We start from the raw sequence: 13,037 nt of genomic DNA on the forward strand, positions 1-13,037 counted from the left end.
TTCATCTTTATAAATTGACTTTATTTACATTTTATATAAATGGAATCATATAATATGTAGCACTTTGTGTCTGCTTTCTTTCACTTAGCATAATGGTTTTTTGGTCCGATATTAACTTTTTGTAGTATTAACATACATTAGTTCAGTTTCAAAGAAAAACAGTATTATAAATGCAATTTTACACATATTCATATTTTACATGCAGTTTTACTACACTGTACAGTTTCATGTTACATTTTTTAGTTTTCCTTTAGTAATATATATGACCTTAGACTTTCTCTTAAACCACTTTCATATCTACATAATACTACTGCTAGTTACAAACATTAAGTTGGGTTTTCACCTTTTCTATTCATTTCAAAAGATTAACACATATCCTTTTTACCAATTCTGCACAAGTTAACACTCAGCTTTCCATTCTCTAAACTCATTCTTTTTTCTGGTGATCCATATTCAAGTTAGTAACTCCATAAGATTATGCAATATATTTAGTTCATGGTAGCACAATCATACAGTATTTGTCCTTTGGGTCTGGCTTGCTTCACTCATTGTCGTATGTTTTATGACATCATTTCTTCTTTGTATAATATTTCATCATGTGAATACACCACAGTTTTTTATTCATTCATCCATTTGATGGGCACCTGGGTTGTTTCCAACTTTTGGCAAACATGAATAATGCCACTATGAACATTGGTGTACAGATGTCTGTTCATGTCACTGCTCTCAGTTCTTCTGTGTATGTGCCCAGTAGTGGTCTTGCTGGGTCACATGGCAAATCTATATTCAACTTCTTTGGGAACTGCCAAACAGTCCTCCACAGTGGTTGTACCAATCTACATTCCCATCAACAGTGAACAAGTATTCATATCTCTCCATATCTTCTCAAACATTTGTAGTTCTCTGTCTTTTTAATAGTGGCCATTCTGATAGGTGTGAAACAAACACATTGTAATTTTGATTTGCATTTCCCTAACTGCTAGTGATATTGAATATTTTTTCATGTGTTTTCTTTGCCATTTGTATTTCTTCTTTGGACAAATTTCTATTTAAGGCTTTTGCCCATTTTTTAATTGGGTCATTTTTTTTTATTGTTGAATTGCATCATCTCTTTATATATCGTGGATAATAAACCCTTATCAGATACGTGATTTCCAAATATTTTTCCCCATTGAGTCATCTGCCTTTTCACCTTTTTGACAAAGTACTATGAGGTGTAAAAGTGTTTAATTTTGAGGAGGTCCCACTTATCTATTTTTTCTTTTGAATCGCATGCTTGGGCTATAAGGTCCAAGACACTACCCCCACACCACAAGGTCTTTAAGATGGTTCTCTATATTTTCTTTTAGTAGTTTTATGGTTGTCATTTTTATATTTAGGGCCTTGGTCCATTTTGAGTTGATTCTTGTATCGGGTGTGAGAAAGGGGTCCTCTTTCATTCTTCTGGCTATGGATATCCAGTTCTCCCAGCATATTTGTTGAAGACAGTTTTCTCCTGTCAACAAGGACTTGGAAGGTTTGTCAAAAGCCAGTTGGCCAGGGAAGTGGATGTGGCTCAGGCAACTGGGCTCCCACCTACCATACAGGAGGTCGCTGGTTCAGATCCCGGTGCCTCCTAAAGAAGACAGTGAGCTAGTGTGATGGACAAGTGCAGCAAACTGACACAACAAGAGACACAAGAAGAAAAGAACATAATGGGATACACAACAACAAGGAACAGAGGTTCCTGGTGCCTCCTGAAGAAGACTGCAAGCTGACGCAATGGCCAGGCACAGAGAGCTGACACAACAAGATGATGCAACAAGAGACATGGGGAGGAAAAGTAGAATGAGAGACACAACAAAGCAGGGAGTGGAGGTGGCTCAGTGACTAGATACTGCCCTTCCACATCAGAGGTCCTGAGTTCTGCTCCTGGTGTCTCCTAAAGAAACAAGGAAGACAGACTCAGCAAATGAAAAACAACAACAACAACAACAAGTGAGTGGGGAGAAATAAATAAAATAAATCCTTGAAAAAACAAACAGTTGGTCATAGAGGTGAGGGTTTATTCTGGAATCTCAGTTGTATTCCATTGAAAGATGTGTCTATCTTTATGACAGTACCATGCTGTTTTGACCACTGAAGCTTTGTAATATGTTTCAAGGTCAGGCAGTGAAATTCCTCCCAAGTCACTGTTCTTTTTTAGAATGTGTTTGGCTATTTGGTTGCACTTTCCCTTTGAAATGAATATGGTAATTGCCTTTTCTCTTTCTCTAAAGTAGGCTGTGGGAATTTTGATTGGTACTGCATTGAATCTGCAAATCAGTTTGAGTAGAATTGTCATCTTCACTATATTTAGTCTTTGAATCCATATGCATGGAATATCTTTCCATTTGCTTAAGTCTTTGTTGATTTCTTTTAGCATTGTTTTGCAGTTTTCTGCATAAAGGTCTGTACTTATTTGGTTAAATTGATTCCTTGGTATTTGAGTCTTTTGTTGGTATTGTAAATCAAATTTTCCCCTGATTTCCTGCTCAGATTGTTCAATACTAGTGTACAGAAACATTACTGATTTTTACATGTTGATCTTGTATCCTGTCACTTTGCTAAACTCGTTTATTAACTAAAATAGCTTTATCATGGACATTTCAGAATTTTCTAAATATAGAATCATGCCATCCACAAATAGTGAGAGTTTTACTTTCTATTTTCCTATTTGTATGTCTTTTATTTATTTACATTTTTCTTGTCTAATTGCTCTAGCTAGAACTTCTAGTACAATGTTGAATAACAATGATGACAGTGGGCATCCTTTTCTTGTTCCCAATTTTAGAGGGAAAGCTTCCAACCGTTCCCCATTGAGTATGATGTTGGCTGTGGGCTTTTATCCTATTCAGAAATTTTCCTTCTATTCCTATCATTATCATATTGAGGAATTTTCTTTCTATTCCTATTTTTTGAAGTATTTTTTTTATCAAGAAAGGATGCTGGATTTTGTCAAATGCCTTTTCTGCATCGATTGAGATGATCATATGTTTTTTTCCTTCAATTTGCTAATGTGGTATATTTCATTAATTTTCTTATGTTGAACCACTCTTGCATACCAGGAATAAATCCCTCTTGGTCATGATATATAAGTCTTTTGACATACTTTTGGATTCTATTTGCAAGTACTTTGCTGAGAATTTTTACATCTATGTTCATTAGAGAGTCTGGCCTGTAATTTTCTTTTCTTATAGTGTCTTTACCTGGCTTTGGTATTAGGGTGATATTGGATTCATAAAATGTGTAGGGTAATTTTCCTTCCCCATCAATTATTTGGAACAGTTTAAAAAGGATTGGTGTTAGTTCTTCTTGAAATGCATGATAGAATTTACCTGTGGAGCCAGCTGGTCCTGTAATTTTCTTTGATGGGAGAATTTTGATTACTAATTCAATCTTTTAAAATGTGATTGGTTTGTTAAATTCTGGTGCTTCTTGTGTCAGTGTAGGTTGTTTATGCATTTCTAGGAATTTATCCATTTCACCTAGGTTGTCTAGTTTGTTGGTGTGCAGTGTTTTATAATATCCTCATATGATCTTTGTTATTTCTGTGGGTGACTAACCCCTTTCATTTCTGATTGTATTTATTTGTATCTTCTCTCTTCTTTTCTTTGTTGGTCTAGCTAGGGGTTTATCAATTTTATTGATCTTCTCAAAGAACCAGTTTTTGGTTTTGTTGATTTTCTCTATTGTTTTTTTTGTTCTCAATTTCATTAATTTCTGCTTTACTCTTTATTATTTCTTTCCTTCTGCTTGCTTTGGGAATGGTTTGCTGTTCTTTTTCTTGTTTCTCCAGTTGTCCAGTTAGATCTTTGATTTTAGCTTTTTCTTCTTTTTTAATATAGACACTTAGGTCTATAAATTTCCCTCTCAGGCCTGCCTTCACTGTATCACCTAAGCTTTTTTTTTTTTTTTTTTTTAAGATTTTTTTCATTTCTTTTTTATCCCCCCTCCCCCAGATGGTTCTCTCATCTGTCTGCTCATTGTCTGCTTGCTTTCTCCAGGAGTCACTGGGAACCGAACCCAGGACTTCCCAAATGGGAGGTGAGTGCCCAACAGCCTGAGCCACATCTACTCCCCATGGGCTGTGGTGTCTGCTGGTTTGTGGCATCTACTCATTTAAGTGTCTGCTTGTTGCAGTGGGTGCAGCATCTAACTTGTTACTGTGGGTGTGGCATCTAGCTCATCTTCTTTAGGAGGCACCAGGGCCCAAACCTGGGACCTCCCATAAAGTAGGTGGATATGCAGCCAGTTGAGCCACATCTGCTTCCCTTCCACAAATTTTAGTAAGTTGTATTCTTGTTTTCATTTATCTCAGTATATTTACTGATTCCACTCCCCATTTCTTCTTTGACCCACTGATTATTTAGAAGTGTTGTTTAGTCTCAAACAATTGCGAATTTACCTCTTATTATTGATTTCCAGTTTCATTTCATTATGATCTGAGAAGATGCTTCATATGATTTCAAACTTTTTATATTTATTTAGAACTGCACTATGACCTAATGTGGTCTACCCTGGAGAAAGATCCATGGGCACTTGAGAAGAATGTTTAATCCACTGAGTTTGGGTGCAATATTCTGTATATGTCTGTTAGGTCTAGCTTGTTTACCATATTGTTCAAGCTTTTTGTTTCCTTGATGATCTTCTGTCTAGTTCTATCTAATATTGTGAGTGGTGTGTTGAAGTCTTGAACTATTATTGTAGATGTCTATTTCTTCCTTCAGTTTTGCCAGAGTTTGTCTTATGTATTTTGGGGCACCCTGGTTAGATGCCTAGATATTTATGACTGTTATTTCTTCCTGGTGGATTATTCCTTTTATTAATATATAACAGCCTTCTGTATCTCTTAAAATTTTTTGCATTTAAAATCTGTTTTGTCTAATAGTCTTATAGCTACCCCTGCTCTTTTTTAGTTACTATTTGCATGGAATATCTTTTCCCAACCTTTCACTTCAGCTGGTTTGTATCCTGGGTCTAAGGTAAGTCTCTTGTAAGCAGCATATGGCATATGGATGGCTCATTTTTAAAAATCCATTCTGCCAACTTATATCTTTTGAGTAAGGAGTTTAATCTAGCCACATTCAATTATATTACTCTAAATGCATTATTTACTTCCACCATTTTATTCTTTGTTTTTCATATGTCATATCTTATTTTTGTCTGTCTTTTTACTCTTTTGGTTACCATTTCTGCAATTATTTTTTCTATACTCTCCTCCAATCCTCTCTCTCCTGTCTTTTTCTTTGAGTCTGTAAGGCTTCCTTAATATTTCCTGCAAAGATGGATTCTTTTTTCTGAACTCTCTTAGTTTCTGCTTATTTGTGTATGTTTTAAACTCACCTTTAAAGGACAATTTTACTGGATAAAGAATTCTCAGCTGGCAGTTTTTCTTTTTCTGTGTCTTAATTGTATGATACTATTGTCTTCTTACCTCCATGGTTTATGGTGAGAAATCTGCACTAAGTCTTACTGGGCATCCCTTGTGTATGATGGTTTACTTCTCTCTTGCTGCTCTCAAAATTTTCTTTTTATATTTCACATTTGACATTCTGAGTAGTATGTGTCTTAGAGTAGATCTATCTGGATTTATTCTGATTAGGGTATGCTGCACTTCTTGGACATGTAAATTCATTCTTCTCATGAAAGATGGGAAATTTTCAGCTATTATTTCCTCAAATACTCTTTCTGTCCCTTTTCCCTTCTCTTCTCCTTTTGGAACTCCCATAACACATATATTGTTGGGTTTTGTGTTATCATTCAACTCCCTGAGCCCCTGCTCAATTTTTTCCATTCTTTTCTTTCTTCAATTTCAGCTGTTCTGTCTTCTATCATTTATCCTTTCTTCTATCATTTTGGGTCTGCTATTGTATGCCTCTAATGTGTTTTTGAGCTTACCTATCATGTCTTTCATTTCCATTACTTTTTTGTTTAGGTTTTCAAACTCTTCTTTGTGCTTGCTCAGTGTCTTCTTGATGTCCTTTATCTCTTTAACCATATTGCCTTTTAACTCGTTAATTTGATTTTGGAAATTGTATGCATCTCATTGATTAGTTGTCTCAAATTCTACATCTCTTTTGAAGCTTTGATATATTACTTTTCTTGGGTCATTTCTTCTATTTTCTTAGTATGGCTTATAAATTTTTGCTGATTCTACGCATCTGGTTAATATGGTGAGTTTACTCAGATGCTCAGTTTCTCTCTCTTTGGTAGGGTTTTAGTGATGGTAGGCTGTGTGTTGCTGTTGTTCTTTGATTCTTGATTCAATTTGTTCTGGGTCTTTAGCATTGTCCCTGTTAGTTGCTCAAATCTGGGCCATGGACCCAGTAATGGGTTGCAGACCCTGCTTCCTAGGGCCTTGGGGAGAGAGTCTGTAAAGGCCAGAAAAAGCCTCTCATAGGTTTAGTTTCCTGACATGCACTTCTTTGGTCTGCCAGCAGATGGCGCTCTTGGTAGCCCTCGTCAATGCTTGGTTGGAATGGGTTTGCTACAGTACAGACCTGGCCAATGTGACAGAGGTTCCTGCCTGGAGGCTGAGTCTCATAATTCAAACTTCCTCAGAGGCAGTTTTCCAACCTTTGCTGGCAGCCCCCTTCCTTTTCCTGGGTAAGAAGTAATTCCAGTCCCCTTTGCATCCTCAAGAACAAGCCCCTGGTCAGTAGAGAGGGAGACTGAGAGGGGTGGATCTCTTAAGTCTGTTGTTAGTTTCCAAGGCCAGCAATGGCACAGCCCACCTGGCCTGGAAGGGCTGCTGGGACACAGCAGACCAAATACATAGGTCAAAACCTGAGTCAGCCTTAGTCTGTGTCCCTCTCTCTCCCCTATTCTGGTGAGTGGATCACTGCGGCCCCATCTGTCTGTCGCCACCAGCCCTGAAGCCTGAGAATTCAAAAGTACCTGTAGTTTGGGGGAGGGTGCTGGCATTGGCAGCTGTGGCTCTTAGCTCAGTTTCGCCATCATGATACTTTTTCTTTGGACCTCTCTCCTCTGGGTGCTGTCCAACATTCTCCTAGTGTTCTAAACCCTGGAAGACTTTTTTTTTCCAGGACATTTCTCCCTGCACTCTAGCTATTTTTCTGGGAGAGAAGAAAGTTCCATGTCTCTAGTTTGCCATCTTCCCAGAAGTCCTGAACAATCTTAACTTTCAAATGTAATTTGAAACTTTGTTTACTAGAAGGAAGACTGAATTACTCAATATTACATTGAAATACATGATCAGTAATAGTTTGTCCGACTTCTTATTTCACCTGCAGAAACATGTCCAGTGACCGTCTGGAGGTTACAGGGCTAGCTGATGGCAGAAAAGGGACTGAAAGGCAGTCCTTTGCTACCTGTATTAGGGAATATCAGAATTCCTTGTTCCTAGAGTCTCCTGGCCATGAAATGTCAGATATCATGCCCTTTTTAAGAAAAGGATATATATAACCCCATGGGAATCCAAAAGAATTATAGGAATATGGAGAGGGAGGAAATATCATTTAAGATCGGGATTTCTCTGAATCTCAACCTGCCTGTGGGGAACAGGAGTTTTCAAAATCCTATAAGTTAGCAAAAAATCCAGCTTCTGAGTCATAGAGAAAACATATGATCCAGGAATTGGAGAACATCATGTAGATTCTGTCAATTTTTGGATACAAAAGCTAGTTGGGCTCAGACCCAACTGCAATATACTGCCTAGGGCATATTAGTAATACTGTAGAAAGAACATGGGTTTAAAATAATCTGGGAAAAGAAAAGATATGCAGCCTATGCTAGAACAGTTTAGGAAATACACCAGAAGACAGAATCCTACCAAGTTGGGCAACATATGGGGAGGGGACCTCAACCAATGAGGCCACCTTCAGCGCTGGGGCCATCTTACCTCCCACCCAGCCCCAACCTCCACCTCTAGCAGAAACTGCTCTTATGAAAGGTCCTGAGAGCAGCTGAGTCCTGGGGTTTACACAAAGCCTTAGGATCAGCTAGACCACGGTTCAAATTCCAAATTCCTTTACTATCTAGCCATGTGATCTTAGGTAAGTTATTTCATCTTTTCAAGTCTCAGTTTCTTCCTCTGTCCCATGGAGCTAAGAGTAAATCCCTCAAAAGGATGTTGTGAGACATGGATGAACCTGGAGGACATTATGTTGGATGAAACAAGCCCGATCAAAGGACAAATATTGCATGATTACACTATTATGAACTAAATATATTGTGTAAACTCATGGAATTAATAATTAGACTATAGCCAGAAAATAGAATGAGGGTAGAGGATGGAAATCTGAGGGTCAATCTGTGCAGAATTGGTAAAAATGTTGTTTGTGAATCTTTGGAAATGAATAGAAATGGTGAAAGCACAACATAGTAGTTGTAACTAGCAGGGCTATTATATGGGTATGATAGTGGTTGAAAGGGAAAGTCTAAAGATGTATATATTACCATAAAGACAGTGAAAAAATATAACACAGGACTGTATAACATAGGGAAAACTCATGTGAAATATGAATATGCATGATATTGCATATATGAGACTGTTTTTACACAATATAAATACAAATAAACTAGAGAGACAGAAATAGAATAGCAGCTATGGAAAGTATAGGAGATTGAGAGGTGATGAGATTTTTAAAAAAATTATTATTGGAATAATGAAAATGTTCTAATAATGATTGAATTCATGAATGCACAATTATGTGATTAAACCAAATATGATTGGTTGTACACTTTGAATGAATTTATGCCTGGACTCTCTGTTCAGTGCTCCCTCTCCCGTCCTCGCTGTGCTGTACTCTGAGTCTGGTTGCCATGACCACCTAATTATTTCCTCTAGGCCTGACCACCACAACGAATTGAAATACTTGCCAAACTCTCAGCCAAACAAACAGCAGATGTCCAATTTGAAAAACATCATTCCTCAACAATAATGTTTGGTTTCCCATCAATCACATGGCTCCATCTGCAGAATTGTGGGCAGGGAGGGGCCGCTTTGAGGAAGCCAGGAATAAGAGCTGGAAGCAGAAAGGGACCTTTGGTCTTGTGTCTTCCCTGGGTGAAACACACAGGAGGCACTCTTTACTGACGCACAGGTTGATTTATGGAGTCACTAAGTATGTTCAATTCATTTTAGGACAAGCCCTAAACAGCCACCCAGCAGCAGTGGAGGGCAAAGGGAAGCCTTTCAGAGTCAGACAGAGGTGGGTGTCAATGCGACTTTGGTCAAACTTGCTTCTCTGAGGTGCAGTCTCCTCATGTAAAATGAGGATAATACTTGCCTTATAGAGTTGTTGTGAGGGGTAAAGGAAAAAGTGTAGAGATTTAACATCGGGCTTGGACCTACTAATCCTTGATAAATGTTAGCTATAAATTTGTTTTAAATCATCACAGAGCCTAATATACCCACTCTTCCACAATTTACCAAGATTAATGGCTTATTCTGAGAAATACAGAATCTCATCCAAATGAAAAGTGCTTTGCAAGTCATTTAGTATAATACTCTATTTTATAGATGAGGAGTTGGAGACTGAGAGATGTTAAGGCATTTGCCTGAGATTACACAGCTAGTCAACACAAGACTAAGATTAGAATGCCAGGTCCTCACATCCAACCCAACACTTTTACATAGTCCTATAATGAAGAAAGGGAAGAGAATTACATTTTCGAACATCTGTCTAGTATTCTCATGTGTTTTCCATAAAGTATTTCAACTAAATTTGTTTGCTGTAAGCAACACTAGAATGTAAGGATTACTGTCCTTACTTAGCAGATGAGGAAACTAGAATACAAGCTCTAAAAGGTAGGGACTGTGTGTCTTTCTTTTTCATACCCATATGCTCAGCAGGCAGAATAGTGCCTGACACACAGTAGGTGCCCAATAAATATTTGTGAATCAGCAAGGTGAAACAATTTGCCAAAGTCTGATAGCTAGTAAATGGTAGAGCCCGGACTACAAAGCCCAGGCTGTTTTCGAGCTGCCCCTTGAGGTTTCTCCCCTGGGAGAGCTAGGGGATAGGATGGAAAAAGGGAAAGAAGACTCATTCTTTAAGAAACGTACAAGTCCTGAGGCATTTAACCAAGATGTTCATAGATATAATCTCATTTACTTTTTACAACCACTGAGGATAACTGATTTTTTTTTTTAAGCTTGTGAGGAAATTGAGATGCAGAGTGTTTCAGAGACCCTTTCAAGGTGAAACGGTGAGTAGGCAAAACAAGGGCTCAAATCTCAGTCCCAGACTTTCACTTCCATCCTGGTGTTCTTCAAATCATAATCACAGCTGCTTCTACTCGGTCCAGAAGGAGGTTGGTGGCAGGTCAGGAAGGTGTTGCCAGGCCTGTCATTGTAAGGTGGGTGAGGCACACGAAGCCCCTTCAGGTTCCCCATGGAATCTCGTCAGGATGCCCAGAGCTGTGGTGATTCTCTGTGAGCCCAAGCATGAAGACATAAGACCAGTAAGTTGAAGTTTGCAACCTTCTCACTCCTAGTTAAGGTCAGATAACTGAACAGCTTTGTTTCTTATGCTGTTACTAGTTGGTATTCTATTATCTGCAGCATAAGCATCTCTGACAGACATATTTTGCTTCTCAGAAGTGAGCAGGCAATAACGACCACGGCACTCACTATCTATTCTCTGACTGACAGGTAAACCTATCCACTTCCAGAATTCTCAGTGGTCGTATCTTTACTGGTGGGAGGGATTTGTTGGCTGGAAGTATCAGAAGAAGTATCAGCTTGCCTGTGTGAATGAGGGGAATTTGTTATAGGAATGACAGTTTTTATGGAACCCGAGTGCAGGGATGCAGGTGGGCCTCACAGTGGCCTGGGACCAGGGCCACAAATGCTTCTCTCTTATGGCTCTCTTTTCTGTGTGACTGCATCATTCTTTTTTCTCTCTCTTTGAAAAACAGACACCACCGGAGTCCACATCTATATGTAACCAATTCATCCACCAGAAAAGAGACAGACTCTGAGGCCCAATTAAAATTTCTTGGAGAGGAGATGCTGATGGGGCACACTCAGTGCTGTAACAATCAACTCTGGCCATGAAGAAGTATCACAGACAGTGACCTTGGCTTCCTGGAGTTGATTACAGTATACCTTGTGGGAGATGGAGCAGAGGTCAGAGAAACTCGAGAGTCAACCCAAAGGGTGTCTATTATAAAATCCCATCTCCTTAAGGTTTAACAGGTACAGAATTTCTGTCCAGGTGATGGAAAAGTTTTAATAACAGATCATGGTGATGGTAGATGATGATGGTGATGGTAGAACAACATTGTAAATGCAATTAATATAACTGAGTGGTATCCTTGAAAGTTTTTAAACTGACCAATGTTGTATATATGTTACCTATTTTTTAAAAATTCCTCTCTCTCCTCTCTTCCCTTCATGGTAAGTACCAATTTCGCTATTATTAAGACTAAGTGGTATCCCTGCAGTTTGGCCTTTCATTCATTTAACATTAGACAGGCTCTATGCCTGGTTTCAGAAATTGTCTTAGTTTACCAGGGCTTCAGCAATAAATACCACCAACTACTGGTAGCTTAAACATTAGGGATTTGGAAGTTAGAAGCCCCAAATCAAGGTGTGAGCAGGATCATGCTTTCTCTGAAGTCTTGTGGCATTCTGGTGGGGGCATACCAGCAATCCATATCTCAGCCTCTGCCTCTATCATTATGCCATCTGCCTCCTCAATCTCCTGTTCCTATTCTGTGTCTACATTTCCTCTTACATTATAAGGACTCCAGTCATATTTAATTAAGGCCTGCACTGACTCAGTTTGCCTTCATATCAATAGGATCTTTGAAGATCCTATGTATAAATGAGTCCATGTTCACAGGACTGGGGGTTAGGACTTGAACTTGTCATTGTGGGGGACATGATTCAATCCATAACGGACACGGAGCAGTGAACTAAGTTGGCAAAGTCACTAACTACAGAGGTCTTTCCTTTTTTCCCTTCAGTTATATGAAATCTTGCATATTCTTCCAAGAAGTTACCCTTAAAACTAACATTACTTGAGATGGGTTTTTTTTTTTTTAAGATTTATTTTTGTTTATTTTTCTCCCCTTTCCCTGCCCCAGTTGTCTGTTCTCTGTGTCCATTTGCTGTGTGTTCTTTTGTCCACTTCTGTTGTTGTCAACGGCAGGGGAATCTGTGTCTCTTTTTGTTGCGTCATCTTGTGTCAGCTCTCCGTGTGTGTGGCACCATTCCTGGGCAGACTGAGCTTTTTTTCGCACTGGGCAGCTCTCCCTACAGGGCGCACTCCTTGCGTGTGGGGCTCCCCTACGTGGGGGACACCCCCGCATGGCAGGGCACTCCTTGTGTGCATCAGCACTGCGCATGGCCCAACTCCACACGGGTCAAGGAGGCCCGGGGTTTGAACCGTGGACCTCCCATGTGGTAGACGGACGCCCTAACCACTGGGCCAAGTTCGCTTTCCGAGAAGGGTTTTTTATCACTGCCAATCGAAAGAGTTCTCACTAATACAAAGAATAGATACTGGGAGAGGAATGTTACAATGGACAGATCCCCAAATTAAAACCAGCTGAGTCAGGACAGAGTAGGGAGGTGTGAGGACGCTTCCATATCAGGCTGGGGTACTCCAGTCCTCGTTAGGTGGTGGAAAATCAGGTAGTTAAAGCATAATCCGTTGTCTGCTAGTATTCTGAGCATTGCTCACAAAGTAGGATCTTTGATCTGGTAGAAAAATATCCAAATATTGCTACCTGGGCTACTTCTTTCACTAAACTGTGTGGGCATGATAGATTGATTAAATAATACAGAGTATAGTGTGGACTTAGTAAGGGGTCTGTGGTTTTCACCTGATTTGTAAAAGGGTCCATGGAACAAAAAAGGTAATAAACCTTCCTTCTAGTGTTTCTAAGAGGAATAAATGAAATACCTTTACTTTAAAAAGTAACATATAGCAATGGGGATAATCCTTGTTAAGGCCATATTTTGGAAGGGCAGCATCTTATGAGAATTTTGATTGTAGGCATTATTATAATATATTTCTATCAATGCCAGATATTCACATAAA

General features: G+C 39.0%; 1 long non-coding RNA gene across 1 annotated transcript; it reads left to right on the forward strand.

The window, feature by feature from the left end:
- Positions 1-1,883: 1,883 nt before the first annotated feature.
- On the forward strand, positions 1,884-10,517 carry LOC139439616 (uncharacterized). The gene is made up of 3 exons (XR_011649562.1): positions 1,884-1,977; positions 9,128-9,194; positions 10,141-10,517. It is a non-coding gene; the product is annotated as an uncharacterized lncRNA (long non-coding RNA).
- The last annotated feature ends 2,520 nt before the right edge of the window (positions 10,518-13,037 follow it).

This window comes from Dasypus novemcinctus, chromosome 9 (assembly GCF_030445035.2).
Source record: "Dasypus novemcinctus isolate mDasNov1 chromosome 9, mDasNov1.1.hap2, whole genome shotgun sequence".
NCBI classification, from domain to species: Eukaryota; Metazoa; Chordata; class Mammalia; order Cingulata; family Dasypodidae; genus Dasypus; species Dasypus novemcinctus.